Source organism: Sarcophilus harrisii, chromosome X, assembly GCF_902635505.1.
Source record: "Sarcophilus harrisii chromosome X, mSarHar1.11, whole genome shotgun sequence".
Classification (NCBI taxonomy): domain Eukaryota; kingdom Metazoa; phylum Chordata; class Mammalia; order Dasyuromorphia; family Dasyuridae; genus Sarcophilus; species Sarcophilus harrisii.
The window spans coordinates 722,215-729,129 of record NC_045432.1 but is presented as its reverse complement, the minus strand read 5'-3'; the positions used below and the strand labels follow the sequence as shown (position 1 = coordinate 729,129).

The 6,915-nt window shown below is 38.9% G+C and overlaps 1 pseudogene; it reads right to left on the bottom strand.

Moving 5' to 3' along the window:
* Positions 1–1,799: 1,799 nt before the first annotated feature.
* On the bottom strand, positions 1,800–6,703 carry LOC100913297 (annotated as a pseudogene).
* Between the last annotated feature and the right edge of the window lie 212 nt (positions 6,704–6,915).

The following is a 6,915-nucleotide window of genomic DNA, read 5'->3' as shown; positions in this document are numbered from 1 at the left end:
TGTCTTTATCTATTCACAAATATCATCCCCCTTCCTTGACCTGCACATAAAGCCAAAGACAGCACATCAGACCATTTGTAGAATACAGCATGAGAACCCATCAGAGTCCACGTAGACAAGTGGGTCATATCTGGGGCCGATTTCCTTAAGGAAAGCCAAGAGACCCATTTAAAGCTTGTACTACTGTTTCCACTTTTTCACTCTAAGTTTACTTACAGTGAGTGATTCATAATAATAGTAACAAAAAACACAATTACATGAATTTCCAAATAATCTCATATGACATCTACTTACTATTGAAAAGCTTCATTTCTCCACTTTGGATGGGAGAGGTTCTACATCCTCAAATGGTATTGCTGCAGTTTCATAATCTCCCAAGGAACTTTATAGACAACAATCTCCTGAGATTTTACTAGGTTTTTCTCCCAATAAGTCATTGGCTATTGTTTTCTAGGTTTTTAAAGGAATAGACAAAATGTTCTAACAATCATATCAGATACATTTATAATGTGAAAATATTCAAGTTGAAAAGAGGAATAAACTTAACAACTTCTCTTAGTCTTCTTGTATTTAAAACTTCACCAATCAGGGGATAATAAGTGAGTTAAATACCTTTCCGATTTATCAGTTCATAGAAAGTCATTTATCTTATCACCCCTGACATTTTAATGCTAATCACAGTAATTTTTGCAGTGCCTTCCACATGCCAGGCTTTTTCTCTATCTTTAAAGTTGCCAAAGTCTGTTTTTATTTCTACTTTAAAATGTTCAGTCTATAACATCACACTACCTATATTTATGTATGCATATATACATATACATGCATGTATTAATGTAAGGAAATATTTTTCCATAAGAAACAATCAGCAAGCTGATTTCCAAACAGCCTGGAAAGACTTGCATGAAGTGATGTTAATTGAGGGGAGTAGAACCAAGAGAACATCATACACCACGGCAACAGCACAATTACGTGATGAACAACTGTGATGGACTTGGTTCTTTTCAACAATGGGATGATTCAGGCTTATACCAATAGACTTGTGATAGAGAGAACCGTCTGTATCGGAGAGGATTATGAGGTCTGAATGTGGATCAAAACATAGTATTTTCACCTTTATTGTTACTGTCTGCTTGCTGGTTTTGTTTTTTTCTCATTCCCCCACCCCTTTTAATCTTATTTTTCTTGTGCAGCATTATACATCTGAAAATGTTTAGAAGAATTACTTGCTGTCTAGGGGAGATGGGGAGAAGAAGGGAAGGGGAATAATTTGGAGCATAAGCTTTTGCAACGATAAATGTTGAAAATGATCTTTGCATGTATTTTGAAAACTAAAAAGCTATATTTTAAAGGTTGTTCTCAGAAGAGGTAATTCAATTCATTCTATCTAGTTCCAGAGGGCAGAATTGGGAATGGATGAAAGTAGCAATTTAAGCCTTGGTGTCTATCATAAAAACTTCCTAAAAAATTAGTTCTATATGGACTGGGCTTCCTGGAGAAGTGGTATGTCCCACCTCTTTGAAAGTCTTTTAGAAGAATCTGCCATCTCCTCAGAATTTTTAGGCAGAGTCTGGATGACCATTTGGTTATAGTAAGGATTCCTTTCAGGTAGGATTTGGACGAGCCAACTACAAAAGGTAGGCCCCTTCTACCCAGTTAAGTATTTAACAACTGGTGCTCTGTGAGTAAAAAAAAAAAAAAAGTTATACACATGCTTTTATAGTTAATCTGCATTTTTAACATTTTCTCCAACATTTTTTTAAAGTCTAGAGAATAATCAAACCCGGATTTGTATTATTTTGTTGTATTTGTATACATAATGTTTGTAATATTGTATTATTGATTTGTATTGTTTGAAAATTTAATAATTAGCTCTTGAAAGCCAGAATTGTCTCATCACATCCTCAGCTTTGAGATATTTGTAAAGCACTTACCATGTGCCTGGCACATAGTAGATGTTTAATAAATACTTGTTTTTCTAAAGAAAAAAAATAATAAAAAAAAACCACCTCATTTCCTCATCACATTAATGCTTAGAATCCTACCCCAAAAAATGTGACTTAGTAACAATACAAAATCTCTTTAATATAACTTGACAATTGAGTTCACCCACTTAAAGTGCACTTTATATTTAGAATAAGTCCCAGATAGACAGAAGAGCTGGTTAGAGTTCCATTCCTCTAGACTTTTTGCCAAAGTATAATGACAGGAAGAAAAACTGAAAATGATGAGGGATTTAACAATATCAAAATCAAAAGTTCATTTGTTCTAAGCTGATTTTGGAAGATTGTTCAATAGAATTTCCTAACTTTATAAAGAATAAAAAATTCCATACTTTGGCCAAAAGAAAACCTCTAAACCCTTTGTATTCCCAAAGCAAACTTTACACAGCTTAACAGCTTTCTTTAGTCATCTCTGGACAAGGAATTCACTCCTGTCCTAACTGAGATCCCAATTTTTCTTCAGGTATTTCTGACCAGGAATGACAGTCTTTGAAGGCATTTCCCCTTAAAGACAAACTAGATTCCCGAGATACCCATCTTTTGGCTAATTCCATCCAAGAAGTTCCCCAACTGAAGGCCTGCCCTGCTTTTGCTCATGGATCATGAGAGGCAATCTAACTGCCTGAGTCATGAGGGAGCTCTTTCCCTGAAGCTAAAACTATAATATTCAGGGATTTATTTTGGCAAATTCTCCAAAACTTCGAATTCTTAATTTCTGACCTTAGTTTTTAGGGGCCTGAGACTGATCAAACAGAGTTTTAATTTTTAGTCGATAGTCAGCAAAATTTATACTACTTTCCTTTAAAACTTTAGGAAAATTTAGCTCTGGTTGTGACTGACATAATCCTAAAAAATATGTAATAATCACTTTACTCACTAAATGAAAGTCTTTTATTTTCCTCATCTCTGTAAAAGTAAAATGAGTCATCTTCTTAGGTCAAAAAGAGATTAGAATAGTCTTGGGTGTGATCCCATGCTTTAACAGCTTATCACAAAGGTAGGGAATCTCCCCACTAAGACTATCATGTCTGATCCTTGAGTGAGGAATCACTCCCCAAAACCCTCATAATCAAGGGAACTACTTCTCTAGATGGGCTTCTCACTTGATGTCAGCCACTGAAATGCATACCCCCTCATTTTGTTTGAGGGATTTTTTTTAACTGATGACAAAAATAATTTCATTTCTCCTTGATTAAAAAAAAATGTTTAAAGGCAAAAAAAAAAAAAAAATGAACCCTGTTAAAAGGAAGTTTTAAAATTAGCTAGGTGGCTGGCTAGCTAAAAATGAGCACTTCCACTGTTGAATCTCTAAGAAAATGAAAGTAAAGAAAATGGAGAAAAAAAGAAAAGCAAAATAAAACAGGTGTTTAAAAATTAAATTTCAAAAACTTGGCAAAATTTGAAAAATTAAAAATTAAAATGATGATATCAGTCATCTTCTTCTGCTTCTGAACCGACTGCCTGGACAGGTGAGGTTATGTCTTCTCCTTCGGGATCTGGCATTTGGAGTATTTCAACTAATGGACCAGAAGGAAGAAATCTCGGGGACTGTGGACTGAGCAGGATGAACTGGTGGTGTTGCTGGGAATGTGCTAATTTGAGGATTATGTCCATGGCGAGTTTTCTATGGTTTCTGTCCATGTAGACATCAAACACATCCAGACATCTGAAGGGTGCTTCTGTGACAGACCATAAAGTAAGAATGAATAAAAAGTTTAAAAAAGATTGTCTGCCTCCTGAGAATTCTTGCACATCACTGGAATCAGTGCCATCTTCTTCTTCTTCTTCAGGATGGACTGATAGAGAAAGGGTCTCATTCTCATGATCCAAGTCCATTTTCCCATTGAAGGACCACTGAGATATCAAGCTGTAAAAGTACAATTTGCATTGTAAAGAAATACTCTTTCTGTAATTCTGGAATATTAAAGAGCTGTGGTTTGATGCTTCATCAAATAGTTTAATAAGCCTTTTCAAACTGTTCATTCTACCATCTAGTTCAAGGCAGCTTTCTTTTATTTCTTGATACTGCTTCCTTACTTCTTCTTGGGTTCCATGACTATAGCTTTCAGTTTGGATAGCCTTTCTTAATCCACTAATTTCCATGTCAAGATCAGAGGCAGATTTGGTAACTTCTTTCCGTTCAGAGCAGATGCGTTTGGCCATAGAAATCTCCTTCTCAAGTTCTGTCTTTTTCATAGCCAGCTCTTCTTTTTTCACTTGGAGAAAGTTCAGGTGCTGCTCGAGCCTTTCTTCATAGCGCAACACAGACTGACGCTTGGTGTTCATTTCTAAAGCGGTCTGGTTTTCTTCTTCTGTTAGGGATTCTATGCCTTCTGAAACTTGGTTACATTTCAATTTAAAGTCATTATATCTCTGTTCAGCATCTATTTTCAGTTGCCTTAAATTCTCCATCTTTTCCTTCTGAACTTTCATCTTCCCCTCAATCTCTTTCATCTCTTCTTTAGTTTCTTGAGCATCCTCTTTTAGAACTGAGAGACCAATCGATTGGCTTGTATCTTCTTCTTCAAGATCTTTTATTTCTAAAGTCATAATGACTACTCCGATCTTTGTTTCTTTTAGATGTTGATAATGATGATCGATAGTTTCTTGATTCTTCCTGACATCTGCTTCGAGCGAAGACGCCTGTTGCTGAAATGCTAGCAGCTGTGCCATTTTAATGTCAATTTCTTTCTCCAGATGTCTGATTTCTGTTTCCACGTCACCCAAGTAAGTAGGTCTTGATTCTTCACATGAGTAATAGCATTGCTCAAATACTTCATCACCACAGGCAGTTAAAACTTTACTACAGTTCTTGGGGGGGTCCTGATCTTGCATCACTTCACGGGCCAAAGAGTTACTCTTAATAAGCAGCACCGACTCGATGCCTCTCATATCGATCAAAGTATTGGCCACCACTGTATTGTCTATTTCTAAAGCCGTGAGAACGGTTGGAAATTCTGGGTGACAGGCTGCTCTGTCTGTCACATCATACATCTCACATTCAAACGCTGAGACGATTATCTGCGGTTGTGGAGAGTCTAAAGAATAGAATCTTTTCATCAGCTCTTGAAGGATTTGCTCATCTTTGTGGTTGTCACAAAAAAAGGCAAGGAGAAGGTCCTTTAAGCAAGACTCAATAGCCAGAGCAAATTCGGGGTCTCGGAGACGAATACAAGCTCCCAGCGGACCGATCGGCTTAAAGGTAAAGCTCCCTTGTCTGTGGGCGTCATCTACTGCTTCCAGAAGGGCTGGGATCTGTGGTCCAAATCGCTTGAGTGGGTCCGATTTATACTCTTTCCATTGGGTTAGCTGTTGCTGTTGCTGATGCAGAGTTTGTTGCACATCTGACTCTTCTTTTTTAATTTGAGAACATTTTTTGCCACCTTTTTCTATAGCTTCCTGGAGATGTTTTAGGTCTTGAACAAGTGAATCTTCTTGCTCCTGAAAGTTCTTTACTTTTTCCTTCAATGTGGAAATTTTTTCCTGTTTTTTCATCTCTTGGAGTTCCACACACTTTTTCTGGTCTTCAATTTTGTTCCGGAGCAGTTCTGCAATTTTTTCCAAATTGTCCAACTCACTCTGGGAAGACTTATAGAAAGCCTCCGCTTGATAATAGGCCTTGTCTGTGCTCTTGGTTTCTTCTTTTGCCTCAATGCGTTTGGGCTCTAACGCAGCAGCTTCTTCCTTTAACTTTTGCAGGTTCTCACAGATGGTTTTATACTGCTTCTCTGTTTCATTAAAACTGGCCTTGGAGGCTTCCAGTTTCTCATTTAATTTAGCAGTCACTTCATCTCCAGCATTTACATCGTTAATCATATCATCAAGGTCTTTTTCGCTTTCACTCACCACTGCCCAAGCCATTTGGTGTTTTAAGTCTTCTAGATTCTCCTTCAAGGTAACCATCTTCTGAATATGGTTCTCTATCTCTATGCCCTGATTTTGAAGCTTCTCAAGCTGTTCCTTTTTTTGGTCTATCTCGCGCTGACTTTTGGCTTTTCTCTGCAAAATTTCAGAGTGCTCAGCTAGCTTCTGTTCAAGTCCAGTCGTCTTGAGAAAGAATCTGTATCGATCCCCATCGTGTCTGATCTGAAAAAACTGCCTGCCCATCTCTTGCTGTAAAATAATTGCTGGATTATCCACCTGGATTCTAAAATGATCAAGCATGGCCGTGAGCTCTGTTTCCTGAGAAGAAACCACATTTCTCGCTTGGTCTTTTAGTTTGTAGCTTGTAGTTCCACTGGCACTGATGCATCGCTGCACGGTTATTGAGTCGCCGTATAATTCGGATTTGAAAGCGCGGTCCCCGGTGTTACATAACGTGATGGAGATGTTGGCTGAAGTCTCTCCATCCTTCACAAACAGTCCCAAGGATGATCCTAATGATTTTCCACCAAGCCCGAGTACTAGGGCGGTCAGCAGTGCACTCTTGCCTCTGGGTCCCACCACAAAATTGACGTTGGATCCAAATTTCACTGGTCCGAGCGTGGCATGGCACATAAAGTTCTCCACTTGGATATTCTGGATGATACCTGTTCCTTCTGAGCCCAGAAGAGAAACAGCACCTTCATGTGGTGGGCTGTGGATGGGGATCTCCTGCTCCTCGCCCAAGTCACTCTTTGCCTTTGGACTTGCACTGGGCTCCTCCTCTGGGGCAGCTGGGGGGTCATGGTCCTTCTCCTGATCCATGGCGTCGGGAGCAGAACACACCTGCAAGGATGCTGGGTTGACCCTTCTAGCAATGCTTCCTCACCCTTTTGCCCCATTCTTCCCCCTTTGCCCCTCCCCCATTTCCCCTCCTCCAGCTTCTTCTGCCTCCCTTGCCACCCCTCCCCCATTCTTTTTTCCCTCTTTCTCCTCTGCCCTTCCCCTATTCCTCTCCATTCTTCTGCCACCTTTCCTCATTCCTCTTCCTCCC